General features: G+C 46.5%; 1 protein-coding gene across 2 annotated transcripts in view; it reads left to right on the top strand.

Annotated features, from left to right (window-relative positions):
* Positions 1 to 19,448, top strand: part of HCK (HCK proto-oncogene, Src family tyrosine kinase) — a 137,806-nt gene that overhangs the window by 62,603 nt on the left and 55,755 nt on the right. For both annotated transcript variants that reach the window (XM_083146595.1, XM_083146594.1), the window contains exon 4: positions 16,450 to 16,515. The gene's annotated coding sequence lies outside the window, so the exon portion shown is untranslated. The remainder of the gene's footprint in view (positions 1 to 16,449; positions 16,516 to 19,448) is intronic.

The raw sequence follows: 19,448 nt of genomic DNA, 5'->3' as shown, positions 1-19,448 counted from the left end.
AACCTTCTCAGGTCTAGTATTGTCCTGAAACCCCCTGATGCCTTCTTCACCACAAAAAACCTTGAGTGCCATCCCTGGTTTTCTTGATGTTTTGGTACTCTTTTTACCACACCTTGGTCTATCATGACCTGTAGACTGCTTAATAATGCTGATCTTTCTTCCCAGTTGCTTGGGACAGGTGACTCTTCCAGCCAGTCTCCCGGCAGTTTGGTAAACTCTATTTTGTAGCCTGAAGACACGACTTCTAATACCCACCTGTCCTGGGTTGATTGGCACCAGACTTGTTTGTAATGTATCAGTCTGCCGCCAACCCTCTGTCTGGCGTCATTGTGTCTGACGAAAGGCAAAGCGGCCTTCTCTGCCTCTTTGGCCACGAAAAGTACTTCTATTCCCAAACCAGGGCCTCCTGAAACTACGACCTGGTCTATATGTTTTGGCTTCTTTATAATCTGTTGTAGAGTACCTGAAGTTTTTGTTAAACTGTCCTCTTCTTACCGCCTTATCTTGGGGTAGCCATACGGACTTACCACCCGATATTTTTGTAATTATTTCGTCCAGTTGCTGTCCGAATAGGTATTTGCCCTGGAAGGGAATAGATAGTAATCTATTTTTTGATTGATTATCCGCCGCCCATGGCTTCAGCCAGAGCGCTCTCCTTGTCACTATGTTGTTTGCACTGGATCTTGCTGCCAGCCGTACCCCATCTAGGGAGGCATCGCACAGGAACTCTACCGCCATCTGAATGTTCTGTACCATTTTCATCAGTTCCGTCCTTTTAATTCCATCTAGCATATCCGACTCCAGGTCCTGAACCCATGACCTTAGGACCCTAGACGTAATAGCCATGGCTGATGACGCTTTGATTGCTGCACCAGACGTCACGTGCTGCTTCCTCAGGTTCATTTCTATTTTGCGTTCCATCGAATCCTTAAATACGTTAGCGTCCTCTAACGGCAGTGTTGTCTTTCTTGATATGCGAGCAATCGCTGCGTCCACCTTTGGTGGCTCCTCCCATGTTCTAACCTCTTCAGGGTTAAACGGGTACATTTTTTGTACTCTTATGGGTACAGGTACTTTTTTATCGGGGTGAAGCCATTCTTCCTCCACTATCTCTTTCAGAGGTATTGATAAAGGAAACTGCTTCCCCTTTTTCTTTTTATCTTTGAACAGTAAATCTTGAAGTTTTCCTTCTTCCTGTGTATCCTCAATATTCAGGGATTTATTAATGAGACACAACAGACTTTCTAACAGATCTGGGTTGAAGTCAATTTCTTCTTTCTCTTGAAACACTTCCCCCTCTTCTGCTTCCTCCTCTGGTCTAGCTGCAGGCCCTTCCTCTGGGTCATCTGAATCAGAGAGTACTACTCTTCTCCTTTTTGTAGAAGCCTTAGTACTTTCCTTTTTTGCCATAAACGTGTCAGCTAATGCTGTTTTTAACAGTGAGACCAGCTCCGTCATTTGGGGTAATCCCATCTGTTGTGTCCCCTCACACTTGTTGCATGTAGAACCTGAACATTTCTCAGGTAAAATTCTTTTGCATAATACACACTTTGCTGTATGCAATTTTTTATACTTGGCTTTCCCTTCCGTTTTTTCTTTACTGGGTCCTGCCCTGTATAAGTAAACGCCAAGTCACTAACTGTATGCTCCAACAACAACAAGAAGTATGTTCCACTAATGCTCCAATAATTCCTGGCTTACCCTGCATCCGCAGGCTGCTTCCTGTCCTCTTCCATAATGACACTTTCACAATACGCTGTACTCTAATAGAAAAATTCATACACTTAGTATCATTTCCGTAAGAACAGCCATTGCCCTAGCAGCGCTGCTGCTTCCACAGGGCCTTACCTCGTCTGCTGGTCTCAGAACACGTCTGCAGCAACCTCCACTGTTTGCAGACTAGTTTTAACTCCATGCCCGGCGTGCGTGTATCCCCGTGACGTCAGACGCCACCTCCGCTTCCGGGCGCCGTCTGATGACGCGCCCCATGTACACGCCGCGCTTACCGGCTTCAGCCTGCGGCTTCAGACGCCGCACACCTCGCCGGGCACCTTCTCCCTTGGACGCACTGGGCGGCAGGGAGCTACAGCAGACGGACGTCCCAGACCACACTTGATGGCGGGGGTCCCAGACACGATACGCTAAGTTCACAGCTGCACTGGGCAGAGGAACCAGCCCTCCTGATCTCCGCAGGGTAAGCCATCCATCTACCCATGAAAGGAAAAAAAGACACAGAGCCTAGGAGGGCGGTCCCTTATATAGGGGGGCAGTGTCTTTTTTTGTTCCTTTCAGATATCTACCCAAGGGGGCGGAAACCCAGAAGTATGCTGCCATGGGGAGGTAGAGGAAAAATGGTTATCTCACTAATGGCCATCCCTACCGGTGACTGACCTTACAACGGGGTGAGCACATTTAAATGCTCTGTCAGTTGTGACGTCACACACGACACTTCAAGCCGACACTAATGGTCAGGTAGGGTGTCAAATCAGCCGGACGTGTGATCGGTCATCTTAGTGTGTGCCCAGCTCAAGTATCAGTTCTGATATCCTCATGAACTAATGACTGTCTTCTCCAGAAACACTTGAAAGAATGATCATCAAAAGGTATTTGACACCATTTTTACTGGTAACAGTCTATTCGTCATGTGTAATTGTGTCACACTGCTTTTGTACTGTAATTGCCTGGGCACACATAAAATACATCTTCACAATGTAGATCAACAAAGACACAAGAACTTTTATATACCTCTGTCATCAGGAGTCATCTTGGTAGATAGTAGTGTTAACAAATGTTTTGTTTTTCTTTGAGGATCCTGCTTTACCCAGCTGCTTGCCCATCAATCAGTTGTCCACACAAAGGCCCTTATTCTTATCGGCACGGTACGGCCCGCGTGCGGCCGTACCGCCGATGTTTGTGGTCTGCACATGCGCAGAGGTCATTCTGCGCATGTGCAGCCCCCTTCGCCGCAGACGGATTTCGTCCGCCGCAAAGGGGGCGGATAGGGGCGTGAGAGGCATCATGCCCTCATTTCCCTATGTGTACGCCCCGCGTTTCATGGGCGTTCCCATGCAAACGCGGGGCGTATGCATGGTAATGAGGGCATGACGCCCTCATTACCATGACATGGGGGCGGAAAGCTGACGTCGCCGGATGTCAGCTTTCAGCCCCCATTCAAGCTACCACACGGACGATTGTCCGTGTGGTCTTAGCTTGCGGGAGCTGCCGCGGCGTGCGGGCCTGCCTTCGATGGTCGTCGACCATCGAAGGCAGGGGGCAGCTCCCACCATGATCCGTCTGGTGGGCGGCCCTTGGTTTGTGCGGTCGGAGCCCCGTGTGCGGCTCTGACCGCACCAACCAGAATAAGGGCCAAAGAATGGTAAAATGCTGGGATATACATGAAAAACAGAAAACATGTCATGTAGTTTCTACAATGCAGTTAGGGATGCAGGGGTGCTAAGTATAATATAGAGATGCATTTGTGCATTAAGTCTGGGTTGTTTTTTTGTGTCTAGTCAGGACATTAGCAGAGAAAATGTTAAAAAAAGCAGCCCTCACTTTTCCTCTGGATCCTTGGAGGCTACAAAATGAACCTAATTATATATTTATTTATATTTTCTGGGGGGTGGGGTCGGAATAAATATAGTGCATATGTAAAGAAATAATAAATAAATAATAAATTTGAATGTTATTCCATCACCTACATACAGTAGAACTTCAAGAAACTTGGTTTACCACTAGGTAGTAATGCAACTTTTTATAATTATGATAGATTGCTTCATACATTTTAATGTACTGGCATTTTGCATTATTGAAAAAACCGTAAGACTATGATACATCTTTTCCAACAAAGTCCCAGGCCTGACCCGGAATTGGTTAAGACTCAGAACTTACCCAATTTCTACTGGTTGCTGTTCACACTGCATATAGGTCATAATGTCATCACCGAACTCCAGAACAGTGTCCTCTGCAGTGGGATTAGGGGGGTTGTCTGCAATCACAAGCTGTTATATGGGAGACAGGTAGGTAGAGATTACAGCATCACCCTGGGAGAATGATCCAGGCCATGAGAAGAGGCTGTAATTCCCAGCTGATAGTTGTCCACAGTCATCTTTCATATCTTTCCTGTTATCTGCCATCATCTACCAACGGGTCTCAAGTCACATGACCCAGTCAGGGCTGTAAGAAGGGTAGTGTGCACACTGTTGGAACTCTGGGGGCGGTACGCTTCTTTAAACAGATATATTGCACCAGGTAAAGGGCTGGTGAAAGTACACATGTATAATGATGACAGCTATAAATGCAGGTAATGGTCTATGGCCATTCCACCCCTTGCACTGCCATATAAGTGCAGTGCCAGGGGTGGAATGGCCATAGACTTTACAGAGATTTCCAGTAGGCCAATGCAACTATGAGTCCGCCTGTCAGCCAGTGTTGTTTTTTTCTACTGAGATGTGGCCTTGCCCAGAGTAGTGGCCTTGTTCCCCTCCTGTCTCCCACACAAACAACCTTTACCGCTTGAGCAGTGCAGAGTACCCAAAGCTGCAAATACTCATCTAAGGTGAGTGCCTTAGACCGATGGAGGGCAGATCATATAGCTGGTATCAATGTGGTGCTTAATAGAGTATCCAATGGCGACTATGGTACTGATGGTATACAAAATTAGATGATCTGGATCACACAATAGTGGACAAGATGGCACAGCCCATGCTGCCATCTTGGAGGGAAACCGACCATGTGGAACACCAGCATGGAACTGATCATTCTGTGAATGGATGGCCTGTACAGTTGTATGGTGAGCACACTGTGTCGACACAGCTGATGGTCCAGCACTGCGACGGACCTCTTTGGATGCCAGCGGCCCGATCGGTAAGCAGCGGGGCCTGTGTTGGGGATGTTTTCTATGAGTTGTGACAGTATCAATGAGGGTTATACAAACCTGACTGCACAGCCAGCCAATAATTAACTGACTACGCATGCGTATGGCTTGTAATATGCATGTGCAAGGTCATCCTGCAATGAATTCCTGCATTTCTTTTGGTACTTGTTTCCTAGCACGGCGCCCCTGATTTTGATCGTACTGCATCTTATGCAATCGCATTGCGTGCAATATAGCGGCATGCGTCGCGATGCGATTTTTCAATTGTACAAGCACCCTAATGGGGGCCTACAATGTTAAATGCACCCCCATTGTCAACACCACCCCCACTATCAATGCCAACCCGAAGCGTGGCAAGCGCAGTGAGCCCGCGAGGTGGTACGCGTCCTCTGACTTTTCATACCCCCACTATCTACGTCGGAGTGAAGTTGAGTTTAGATAGTGTGGCGAGCCACCGAGCCCGAAGCGTGGCGAGCCCCGCGAGGGGACACTGATTACTTTACATGTATTCCGCGTCCGCTCGCCATGCTTCGGGCTTGTATTCCGCGTCCATTTGCCACGCTTCGGGCTTGTATTCCGCGTCCACTCGCCACGCTTCGGGCTTGTATTCCGCGTCCACTCGCCACACTTCGGGCTCGGTGGCTCGCTTGTACAATTAAAAATCGCATCGCATGCCATTTGCTGACATGCGATGCTATGCGATATTTCATCGTACAAGCACTCCTGTTAATTTAACGGGAATATCGCATCGCATGCATCGCACACCACTAAATACGGTATGCGATGGGTGCCGTGCTAGGAAACAAGTACCTTTCTTTTTTATGCTGGCCATGCACAAGGTGGTTGAGATAGCATTTGTGAGTGGTAACTGGCCTTTTGTTGGGAGTGTCAGGTACAACACAGTCTTGCTCAGGCGCTTGAGCTACCCACAGACTACACAAAGTGGAAAAATCGTTTGATGGTGAGTGCGTTGATAATGGATTTGCCTCTAATCGCAGGCCAGCAATATTTTTGCAAGCTGCGCACAATTTGCAGACTTGCACAGGGAGGGATTTAACTGTGGCTGGGCGGCGATTACCTGATCTCAGGGCTCTGCACAGTAGCAGCCCAGCAATCATGTCTGAATAAGCCCCAATGTCTGGGGTGCTTCTGTGCTTCCCTTGAGTGATATTCGGGTGATTTATGGTGAGTTTGTTGTCTGCTTGATGGAGGTATTGGGGTATTTTGGTTCAGTCCTAGTGGGGGGAGATGGAGTATTATTTGAAATATAGAGGTTTGTGGTTTGTCACAGTAGCTTAAAGGTTTGGGGGCCACTAGACTGCCAAGCAGGTGTAGAGATGTATTAATCCCACCTGTGGTTCTCGGCCGTCCATCATCAGCATTTGTATCTGCCCATGGCTGGCAGGTGCAGTGTCTCAGTGTAAACATACACTCTGTGGTAGTGACTATGCCTCTGGGAATGCCACCTGTGTGCAGTGACACACCCACAATATGTCCAATAGTTTTTGCACGTCCTAGGAAAATGTATGTATTTTACAATCTGGTACTAGCTCTCCCATACGCAATAGCGTAGTACGTACTGTGCAACAGCCGCTTTGTGTTGCCAGATATGCAGTGCTCGACAATCTAGGCTACCAGTCTTACATTATTTGGTGTCTCGTTTAGTTAATAAGTGGTATTTGCAATGCAGGTTGCTGAAATAAGCTCCAAGAACTTTACTTATAGGTCTGGGAGAATCCTGATTTTTCAGGTCATCTCCCAGATGAGTGGTTTAATTTTCTAACATCCTGCCAACTTTGAAGTGAAGTGGACAGGATGGGGATAATCCTGCAAATCTCTGGTCAATAGTGAGGGGACCGTACCAATATGACAGGAAGAGCGGTTACCTGCATTGCTTCTCCCACAGTTCTGTACGTATGCACTAGAGCTGCACTTTGCACAAACTTACATGGGCCAATCCAATTATTTGTGAGTTTCTCACACCTTACTACAATGCAAACTTCACAAGAAGTGCTCACTGCCCCATAGAGCTGAAACCAATTTAGAGTGAATTTGGGCAGAAATCAGGCCATTGCAAATTCAGGTGTCTCTGCTCATGTGGAAATGCAACAGAAACTCTTATACCCCTTTCACACCAGAAAATGCAGGGACTTACCCGAGAATACAGTCCAGGGATCAAGCAGGGACATTCCCGGGTTGGCCCCTTTCACACCAGCCTAGTCCCTGCATTTTCTGGTGTGAGGGGGGAGAGAAACCACCTATTTGCAGCAGCGGCATCCAGGCAGTGGAGTCCGGGTAGCCGGGTCCAGGCAGCAGTGATATAGCAATAATTGGATTGGCCCTAAGTATATTGGACTTGGCATACCAAACCATCTAATTAAATAACAACCAGTACATATTTGACAACATCTAATGGTTACCAGGGAAAAAAATTAACATACAGCTCATACATATTGAGACCTGAATGGTCATTGACTCATCTTTGATAAGCTATGGCACATTGTTTGGCTAATGAATCATCTCTTTTGCTATTGCCTCAAAGAACAAATTGTTCTGAATCTGATCCTCTGTTTTTGATTCAACGGTTTTTATTGTTTTTTCCAATAAATACAATGAATGAAACGTCAAAGACATATACATGATAGAGATATGCATAAAGGTGTATAAGTCGTCCATTTTCTGACAACAAGTCCTGAACCTCTGTTTATGAATACCATAAGCTTTATACAAGTTATGTTAGTTATCTGGAACTCCTACGTTGAGGAAAGGTGGTAGGAAGTATCCACAGCTTTGGGTGGAGTTTTAGTACCATATATCATTGACACAACCAAAATCATATATCATGGGTAGTATGACCAGATCATTAGAGAAATAAACAAATGTAATATTTAACACAGGGTTGCCGACTTTATTATTCTCCTCTCCGGGAAAAGCCCGGAGAGGAGAGTTTCAGCAGCCGCTCAGGGGGCGGGGCTTAAGAGTGACATCACTAAGCCCCGCCCCATGATGGTAAACCAGCGAACTCACGGATCTCCGTGGAGGGGCGGGGCTAAAATGATGCGATTGTGCCTTTTAGCTCCGCCCCCTCCTCTGAGACCCGAGGATTGCGGCATTTTAATGCCGCGATCCGGGGTCAGCGGGGGTCCCCCCTGAATCCGGGAGGGTTGCCCACCCTTCCGGGGGGCTGGGAGGGGGACCCCGATTTTTGGGAGACTCCCGGTAATTTCGGGAGGGTCGGCAACCCTGATTTAACATGACAAGACAGAAGGGATGAGGGAAGGATTACATGGGAATATACAACAAATTGGTACTAGTGTTCTCGGCGCTTAGGAGTGGAAGGGGGTCAAGGAAAGAGTTAAGTTATGAAGGAGGGGAAGGGAAGCTTAGTGGTGAACTTCAATCTGTCAGGGTGACAACCTTGTAGTCACTTTTTACTCATCACAGGTCTGTAGCAGGCTTCTCAAGAGATCCTAAATTGTCTTGTGAAAGAATATATGGGAGAAACATAGTGATGTACTATATGTATATATTATGAATCAACGTGGATTTGGTTAAGGGTTTAGCGATTGTAGGCATCCTAAGTTGTAGGGGGGTCTGGAAAGGAAATATGTGATCTTAAAGCTGGATCCAACGAATCGACATATAGGGGGACATTTACCAAAATGGATTCGTAGAAAAAAGGTGTATTCGTAGGGAGAAATACACCTTTTTTTTACGAATTTGTATTTTCGGGATTTACAATCCCAAAAATACAACAATTCGTAGTCCTAAAGATGGAACATTCGTATTTGTAGTTACAAATACGAATGCCCTACACCATCGATAGGATACGACAGAAATCACCATTCAAAAGAATGGTGGTTTCTGATTTACTAAGCAGCCGTACTGACAATACGGCTGCTTAGTGGTGTGAAACACCCACGCAAATACGACAGGAAAATAGAACACCATTTTCCTGTTCTATTTGCGTTTTAGCCTGCACGGATCAGTCAGATCCGTGCAGGCTACAGTGTAAAAAAAATAGAAAAATAAATAAATAAAAAAAAAAAAACGGCGTGGGGTCCCCCCCACAGCCGAAACCAGCACCAGGCTGAAGGAGCCGGGGCCGGTAATTAAAAATCAGGGAACCCGACAAATAGGGGTTCCCCGATTTTTAACAACCAGCTCCAGGTCCGGGGCTGGTTCCCAAAATACGGGGGACAAAATGAGTAGGGGTCCCCCGTATTTTAAGAACCAGCCCCAGGCACAACCAGCCGGCAGGGTAATGTCACAGCCGGGGGACACTTATAATATAAGGTCCCGCGGCCAAAACATTCTCCCTACCGACCAGTCAGCCTGGCCAGGGGCCCTGGGGGAGTGGGGACCCCCCCAATGAAGGGGTCCCCCCCCTCCAGGACTTACCTGACCAGGCTGAAGCCTGGTGCTGTCCTCGATGCCCCTGGGCGGTGGGCATCGAGCTGATAAATGTAGTAAAAAAAAGATGAACCTATTGTTTTTTACTGTGGCACTACAAGTGCCAGCAAGCCTCCCCAGCAAGCTGGGACTTGGAGAACCACAAGTCCCAGCCTGCTGGGCATTAAAGGGCCCGCTGGCACTTGCAGTTCTACAGTTAAAAAAATAGTGCACAAAACACACTGACACACTTTTAAAATAAAACTTTATTACACACAAAGCCCACACATACTAATACTTACCTATCTTCTTCCCATAGGTCGCCCTGGTCCTGTGTCGGCGTCTTCCTCCATGTCGACGTCGCTGTCGGCGATGGTGTCCCCGTCCGGATCCGACGAAATCCATTTGGGAAGCTGTGGAAGGAAACCATACTCACCTGTCCCAGCGCGACGTAGTCCAGGTAAGGGTCTTTGCAAAAAAATAAACCGAACACCCCGAAACCAGACCGGACTGACGGAGACGCACGTGTGTTTGTTTACATCGTGCGGCTCCGCCTCCCGAATGCCGCTATTGGCCGCCTTGCGGCCTAGCGGCTCCTGATTGGCCGCTAGGCCGCAAGGCGGCCAATAGCGGCATTCGGGAGGCGGAGCCGCACGATGTAAACACCGTGCGTCTCCGTCAGTCCGGTTTGGTTTCGGGGTGTTCGGTTTATTTTTTTGCAAAGACCCTTACCTGGACTACGTCGCGCTGGGACAGGTGAGTATGGTTTCCTTCCACAGCTTCCCAAATGGATTTCGTCGGATCCGGACGGGGACACCATCGCCGACAGCGACGTCGACATGGAGGAAGACGCCGACACAGGACCAGGGCGACCTATGGGAAGAAGATAGGTAAGTATTAGTATGTGTGGGCTTTGTGTGTAATAAAGTTTTATTTTAAAAGTGTGTCAGTGTGTTTTGTGCACTATTTTTTTAACTGTAGAACTGCAAGTGCCAGCGGGCCCTTTAATGCCCAGCAGGCTGGGACTTGTGGTTCTCCAAGTCCCAGCTTGCTGGGGAGGCTTGCTGGCACTTGTAGTGCCACAGTAAAAAACAATAGGTTCATCTTTTTTTTACTACATTTATCAGCTCGATGCCCACCGCCCAGGGGCATCGAGGACAGCACCAGGCTTCAGCCTGGTCAGGTAAGTCCTGGAGGGGGGGGACCCCTTCATTGGGGGGGTCCCCACTCCCCCAGGGCCCCTGGCCAGGCTGACTGGTCGGTAGGGAGAATGTTTTGGCTGCGGGACCTTATATTATAAGTGTCCCCCGGCTGTGACATTACCCTGCCGGCTGGTTGTGCCTGGGGCTGGTTCTTAAAATACGGGGGACCCCTACTCATTTTGTCCCCCGTATTTTGGGAACCAGCCCCGGACCTGGAGCCTGGGGCTGGTTGTTAAAAATCAGGGAACCCCTATTTGTCGGGTTCCCTGATTTTTAATTACCGGCCCCGGCTCCTTCAGCCTGGTGCTGGTTTCGGCTGTGGGGGGGACCCCACGCCGTTTTTTTTTTTATTTATTTATTTTTTCTATTTTTTTTTACACCTTGCAGCCTGCACGGATCTGACTGATCCGTGCAGACTGCTAGAAATAATTCGTATTAGCGGCCGTATATACGGCCGCTAATACGAATCATTACACCATCGGAGGGTTACAAAGCAGTCGTATATGACTGCTTTGTAACTGATCCTCCGGAACATGACTTTGCATATGACTTAAACAGTCGTATGCAGTCGTAGGGAAACTACCAATACGAAAAACTAGGTTTTTCATATTGGTAAATTTCCCCCATAACTTCCATTTCTGGAATAATTTATTTTGTGGGTGCGATGGGTCCAGTGACATTGTGTGGATGTCATAGAGGAGAAGTTGGAATAGTTTATCTTTGAGTTCAGCGATGGTGGGGGCTGAGGATTGGATCCAATTGAGTATCTTGTTGCACGACCAGAAGCAATGAAAGAACCTTGCATTCGACATCCCTCATTTATGGCATTCACCCGTGGCCCCCGATTCATGTATTTAGTTTGAGCAGGGGCATAATATAGTCGATTAATTGATTTAAAATGGACCTCCTGAAGTTAGGTAGAGTGTAGTATTTCCATAATTGGTATATAGTTCGAGAGAATCATTCCTGTGGATGTGATATTTGGTATGTCCTCTGACCATTTATTAATAAGATATGTGTGTGAAATTGATCCTCTGTTTTTATAACATTTATAATATACCAAATCTTTTAGAACTACGATTAGTTTGAGCCTTATATTAGCCTATTTGTAATAAGGAATTCTCCTATTTCACCAGTAGATGGCAACAAGTTCTGAATTTTCTTAAGTAGAAAAAAAAAAATACCAGAACAAGTCTACAGCGAGCTGATTTGTCAGTTTGGAAAATACTCAATGCTTAATAGCAATAGGCTATCGGCGGGCCATTAAGACCCTGCATGCAGGATAAATCTAGTCAGATCACCAGTCAGGACCAGTGTTCTCCCTGGAGAACACTGGTCCTGACATATCGTTCAGCAAACATCACTGAAACATCTCTGTGCAGCGCTGTGTGCTGAGCGATCTAGCATTGCTCAGATCCCTCCTCACAGTCGCCATTGTGTGTAGGCACCATTTGCCCAGGATGATCCATTTGCCTACAGTAAATTACCACAGCTAATAAAATTCCCCCCTATGTTTGAACTGTCAGCTGCACAGTCCATGCGCACAGGGCCGTTTCTAGACAATTTAGCTCCCAGGGCAAAGGAATAAAAATGCGCCCCCCCCCCCCCCCCCCCCCCCCAAATATAAAAAGTTAACACGGCATAGAAGAAATTGTGCGCGCCGTAGGCGCGCGCGCCAAAATAGGGGGCGTGGTTTATTTTTCAAATGGGCGTGGCTTAATATAAGGGCGTGGTCTAGCAGGAAAACAATTACCTTACAACTCACCTTTGCAACCTGCATGTCCAGACATTGGTTACCGCAGGAATTGTCATTGTACTCCCGCACTTTAGTTGGCCGGCTGAAGGCCACACAGTGACATAAAAATATAAAGGCCCACACAGTGACCTAGTACGCCTCACAGATCAAGGCCAAACAATGATAGGTTACTTGAATCATTATACACTATTTATCCATGACGCCGCACACCGTGATGACAATTACACATTGTCGCACACCGTGATGACAATTACACATTATGTCGCACACCGTGATGACAATTACACATTACGCCGCACACCATGATGACAATTACACATTATGATGCCCGTTACACCCCACACTGTGATGGCAATTACACAATACTCCCCACACCGTAATGCCTATTACACATTATGCCCCACACGCCGCTGCCGCACAACTCATGCTGTTTATTAATATGCCCCCACAGTGCCACACATATGCCCCCACAGTGCCACACATATGCCCCCACAGTGCCACATATATATGCCCCCACAGTGCCACATATATATGCCCCCATAGTGCCAAATATGCCCCTAGTGCCAGATATGTCACCAGTGCCAGATATGCCCCCCCAGTGCCACACATATGCCCCCACAGTGACACACATATGCCCCCACAGTGACACACATATGCCCATACAGTGCCAGATATGCCCCCACAATGCCACATATATATCCCCCACAGTGCCAAATATGCCCCTAGTGCCACAGATATGTCCCCAGTGCCACACATATGCCCCCACAGTGCCAGATATGCCCCTACAGTGCCACAGATATGCCCCCAAAGTGCCACATATATGCCCCCAAAGTGCCACATATATGCCCCCAAAGTGCCACATATATGCCCAAAGTGCCAGCAGCACAACTCACTCTCTTTCTCTTTCTCTCTCTCTCTCTCTCTCTCTCTCTGGGTCTCCCCCTCCAGTCCCCCGCCGCTGCATGCTGCTGCCTGCTGCTGCTTTCGATGTGTCCCTGAGCCGGCAGCCATTCATACCTCGAGGGCTGGCTCCTGATTGGCTGCCAGCCCGCGAGGTCCTCTGATTGGCTGCCAGCCCAAGGACACAGTGAGCGAGGGGAAGGAGAGACGCGCTGCGCTCTCCTCCCTGGGGCTCACCTGTGCGCCTATTCGTTGCGGGGGAGCGGGGGAGCGGGGGGGGCGAGACGGGACTTGGAGGAGGCGGCGGCGGGGGAGACTTGGAGGCGGAGGCGGCGGGGGAGACTTGGAGGCGGCGGAGGCGGCAGCGGCGTTGTGGGCTGTGGGGAGCTGAGAGCTCAGCTGCCGGCCGGGCGCCCTGGCTGTGTAACAGGTGGACAAGCCGTGCGGCGCCCCGGGCTGCTGCACGGCTTGTCCGCCTGTAGAAACGGCCCTGCATGCGCATGATGTCAACTTCAGTTACATATTTTACCCATACCCGTAAGTAGGCTCAAAACTGTTGTGATGACTGCATACGTATTATGGTGCATACTCATGGGGCGATATGAGGGCTCTTTCTAAGCTATCTGACTAAGTCGCTTAGAAATTAAGCACAAATCGCTCTATTTGGATACTCCCGGCAACTCTGATGTCACCATTGCCTGGCTAGGTTTATACGGTTACATACTGCATGCTGTATAAATCTAGTCATCGTCAGTGACAGATTGCTCAGCACATCGCTGGGTGCTCAGAGATGTGTGCTTTACTGCATCACTAAGGTCAGAGGCTCATTTGACCCATGTGTACGGGGCTTAAGTACCACCTACAAGATTTAGAAACGATCCAGGAGCATCACACGTATTGTTTACAGAGAAACAAAGAATTTGATCAGAATCAATTATTGCAGCTAATTGAATAGGGGTTTTATCATGTTTCACAGTTAAATTGCAAAATTTTTGCATGCAAATTAGTTATTATGGCTACTTGGATACCCTGTCATGTGTAATAAGAAATCTACACACACAAGAAAAGTTCTCCCCTAGCTTACCTTCATTTTTTAAGAGAGAGTTCTAATTAAATATTGAAATTATCATACAGGCAATCAAAATCCTGTATGAGTTGCAGGGTAACATGACAGTTAATTTCTGGGTTTGGTATGATATGTTGACATTCATAATGTGCACAGCAATGAAATGTTGACATATCGGGGGAAATTTACTAAAGAAAATTTGTAAAAAAAATAGGTGTATTTGTATCCAGAAATACACTTATTTTTGACATTTACTATCCTGAAAATACGGCAATTCGTATTTGTATTGATAGCACATCAATACGACTAAGAATTGCCATATTTTCGGGATAGTAAATGTCAAAAATAAGTGTATTTCTGGATACAAATACACCTATTTTTTTTTACAAATTTCCTTTAGTAAATTTCCCCCATCATCCTTGGGGAGCCAGTGGTAATTTGCTTGTTCCTCAGTCATGTATTACCCTGGGGTCAGCTGCAGTGAAGTGGCACACAGCACTAAAAGGAGTCATATTGCTTATACTGTATGCCATCCGGCGCTCGCCCGCTGTCTGCTTCGCATTGTGGGCCGCCAGTGACCGACCAATCTAAAGAAGCTCAGCCAATTGTGACTGAGCTGGCAGCTGCTGCCTGTCTGAGTGTGGTCTAGCTGGATGGGAAGGATGGTGCCTGCTCCCCTCTCCTAACCTGATTGCTCCAACCATGGCTTCCTTACTAAGGCTGTCCTTGGCGGCAAGCATCTGACCTCACAATCCCATGACCGTCTCCGCGGTTAAACCCAAGGAGGAGCTGCCATCCACACTCAATAGTTGGGCCTGGGCCCAGGTAATAAATTTGTAAATATATTTGTCACCCACTTGCGGTCACCCTCTTCCTGTCATCACCCTAATTCTGTCACTCACTACTGTATAATAACCTTTACCTTCTCTCCTCCAAACTATACATATTAGTCTCTCCTGGTAAGTTGTGAGGTAGGCCACACAACATTTTAGTGGCCCTTTGTTGTACAGTCTGTAATGTATTTCTATCCTTCTGGAGATAAGGCCTTCAGAACCACTTATTCCTCTTTCTATGTTACCATCTGACTTGCCTTCCTTATCGCTTTGTAGCATTGCTTCACAGCATCTGAAATAGTAACTCCTAAATTTATCTCCTCTGTAGTTTTCATTAAATTGTAAACTATACTTAAATTATACTATATTTATCCTTTGGTGTTTTGAGACCCAAATGCATGATTTTGCATAAATTGTAGTTGCCACATTCTTGACCATTCCTCTAGTCTACCTAAATCTACAATCGTTTGCTTTACCCTTCCTGGGGTATCTACCATTGCATACTTTTGTATCACCTGCAAAAAGGCATACCTTCCCTTCAATAATTTGCATTGTTACCTTATAAAGGAACTTTAAGGAATGAGCATGCAATAAATGATTTGTTTGTAAGTGATCCTGCTTTAGTATTTCATTGAAGATCTTTGACAATACATGAATCATGGTTTGTTCCTGCACCCTTCTTATTGCACAAGTCTCTGTTACTGAGATAATCTAATCTCTTTTATATAGCTCACATAAAGCTTGCTGTATCACAGACTACTTTTCACAATGACGCAGAACATAAAAGTGATGAAGTTTGGCTCGCAGCCAGAGACCTTAACTTGTCCTTAGTCATTGGTGTCTCTGATGATTACCACAATGCAGATGTAGCAGAAATCTATAACAATGGTTATGTCATAGTGTCAAGTTGGGTCATTGGTGTCCAATTTCCCCATATTTCTTATAGGGTCACTTACAGCAAGTGAATCATGGCTCACTACATTGATACTCAGAGAATAGTCCAATGCCATGTTCCAAGTATAAAAACTCAAATGGCCATGGTGAGTTTATAAAATAAGTTTGAAATTCTACTTGTAATTGTGATTTACGGCTGTGTATGTTTTTGCCATGACAGTTTATCAAGGATCAAGTAAGTTGTGTTATGTGTACTCAGAGAGTTTCAGAGTGCAAACAATACCACATACAAGGGACACAAAATTATGGTAAAGATCTTAAATAGTGATATAACCTCTAAAATGCCCCCCCCCCCCCCAAAATGTCTACAATTACACTTCAAAATAGCACAAGTTGGTATACAGAACTTACTTACATGCCAATTACTGCATATATACTCAGCTTCCTGGCTGCTTCAGTTTTCACACGTTGATTCATTGCTGCATTCTTCTGTATTATCCAGACCTGCACTAATGTCTTTTACATTCTAGGGAGAATACAGGAGAAAACCACCAGATTTACTAAGACAATTGTACCTTCTCTTCAGTATCCCAAAGGTGCGTTTTATCACGTTGCTAGTAGAAATGTGCGCATCATTGTAATTAATGCTTAGCAAAAAATAAGACCACTGGGCCTTACAGCTTTCAAATATTAAGGCCCCCATACACTATTCGGTTTGGGCCAGATTTCATCTGATTGGGATGGATCGGGACGTGAAATCGACCCAAATCGCATGTGTAGACATCCCGTCCGACCCGATGCGCGGTCCAGTGTGCATCGGGTCGGAGTTGGGAGGTCGGACAGGCTGCACATAAGATTGATAAATCTTACGTGCAGCCTGGAGCCGGTCAGGGGATGCAGAGAAGGCAGTGGGTGGGGAACGTGGTGAGGGGACCAGAGAGCCGGGTATGGGAATCCGGCAGCAGGTGCACATACAATAGCCGATTGGCTGAGAGAGCTCTCAGCCAATCACTGTCTGCCCTTTCATTTGTATGTTTTTTTTGGTACTTGTGAGTTATCCGGGCTCCCGATTTTTTGATTGTATGCCTTAAGTTAAGGCATGCAATCCGATACGATATCGCATCGCATCGCATCGCATCCGACCATCGGATGCGATGACCCGATTTTTCCATAGGAATCAATGTTAAAATGATTCCTATGGAAAAAGGGGTCCTTTTCATACCCCTACTATCCAAGTGGGCATGGAGTTGGATATAAACCTGTGGCGAGCGTAGCGAGCCACCGAGCCCGAAGCGTGGCGAGCGAAGCGAGCCCCGCGAGGGGACGGTATTCCGTGTCCCCTCGCGGGGCTCGCTACGCTCGCCACGCTTCGGGCTCGGTGGCTCGCTACGCTCGCCACAGGTTTATATCCAACTCCATGCCCACTTGGATAGTAGGGGTATGAAAAGGACCCCTTTTTCCCATTGAATTCCATGTTAAAATGGACTCAGTCCATTTTAACATTGATTCCTATGGAAAAATCGGGTCATCGCATCGCATCCGATGGTCGCATGCGATGCGATGCGATGTCCCGATCCGACCCGATTTTAAAATCGGACGCCCGGATAACTCACAAGTACCTTTTTTTTTTCTTCTTTGTTTACCCACCCCCGGCTTCCCAGCTCTCTGGTTCCCTCGCTGTGTTCACCACCCACTGCCACTCTGCGCCCCTCCGCAAACAGCCCTGACTGGCTCACGGCTCCCTCTGCCTGCAGCTTCTTAAGAACTGCATGCAATTAATCACATGCAAAACTTGGCACATCAATTGCCAAATAGTGTGTGACCACCCCCCCAGGAAGTAATTCTCATAGATTGAAATGGATCACACAGGACAAAATGTACTGTACACATCATTGCAAAACCCAGAGAATCCTGTTAATGCACTCCTGATTTGTAGCTTTTGTAGTTTGCATCATAGAACCCCTGCACATTGAGGAAATTGAAGCAATGCCTCTTGACAAACACTTCCACCCTTAAATGTGGTGTTCTCCATGTCCTATCAATACAATCAATGGATCCCATAAGGCAACCTTTAGGTCCTGCTACTCATGATGGGTTGGATACATGCAGTATGTGTGCAATATTTTGTTGATGGTACAACAACACTTGACTTATATGTCTTTAAAATGTTTATGGTATTTTAGATCTACAATGTCTAGGTCTACAGTCATGAGTCGACCACTACAGGTCGACAGACAAAAGGTTGACATTCAAAATGTCGACATGCTTTTTTCATGTTTTTTGGGTGTCTATGTTGGCATAGGTTGGTATGGACACGCCTAAGTGTACGCTTGCCATGCTTCGTGCCTCACTACCCTGTGGACCTAGAGTCAATCTATCATGAGCCTGGATACCCTTTAAAATGTTTAATCATTACACTCTAAAGGCCCCCATACACTGATGTATGACCAATCGGGCCGATAAATCCGACCAAATCGGCTGTCCCTGAAAAGCTGTTTGGTCCGATGTGCGGTTCCGTGTTCATCGGACCCGACCAGGTGGTCAGACCTGCTGCCTGGCGAGGCAGGCGGGTAGCAGGGATGCATGCGATCCATCACAACAAAAGTGTGATGGATCGCATGCATCTCTGCCGCCGGGAAGGTATCGGGTGACCGTACACTGCTGCAAAAACATCGCTGCAGTGTACGGGCACCTTAAGGATAGTGTATGGAAACATGAAAACTCATCAATAATAATGACACATTTTAAAGGTAAATATTGTGTAAATAAATGCAGGGATAAAAGCGCTCTGTGCAGCCTTGTATTTTTTATTTGTTGTATTAAAAAAAAAAAAAAAAAAATAGAAAAATGAGCAGCACTAGGCCTTTAACCCTAGTTAATATCAGTCTCCTGACCTCAATATCATTGAGCCACTCTGGGGAGATCTCAAACATGCAGTTCATGCAAGACACCCCAAGTATTTACAGGAACTGGAGGCTTTTTGCCAAGAAGAATGGGCAGCTTTACCATCTGAGAAAATAAAGAGCTTCATCCACAACTACCACAAAAGGCGTCAAGCTGTCATTGATGTTAAAGGGGGCAATACACTGTATTAAGAACTGGGTTATAGAAACTTTTGATCAGGGTCATTTGGGTAGTTTCTGTTGTCATTATGATTTAAAAGAGTAAACACAGTTGTTTAACAATAAATGGCTTCACCCAACCACTAACCATGAGTGAAAGCAAAGTTTGTGGGTTATCATTCATATTCTCTGACAAATGGCCAGAAAGTCACAAATTCTGCTATGGTATGTAAACTTATGAGCACAACTGTATTGTCTTGTTGCTCAGGAATGTACACATTGTCTTTTGCTAAATGAGTCTTTGTATAAGCCAAACAATTTGACAAAAATTAATCCTTATGTATGTGTCTCAGTGGCAGGGAATAAAGATTTCTTTGTTGCAAAAAATGACTCCAGCCAAACAAAACGAAAGCTAGTTGTTACAGAATAGGCTGTATGGTGCACAATCTATATCATACAGCCACATG

This window comes from Crinia signifera, chromosome 6 (assembly GCF_055691185.1).
Source record: "Crinia signifera chromosome 6, ASM5569118v1, whole genome shotgun sequence".
In the NCBI taxonomy this organism is placed as follows: Eukaryota; Metazoa; Chordata; class Amphibia; order Anura; family Myobatrachidae; genus Crinia; species Crinia signifera.
Note: the sequence above shows the minus strand (reverse complement) of the source record. Positions and strands in the feature narration are given on the sequence as shown.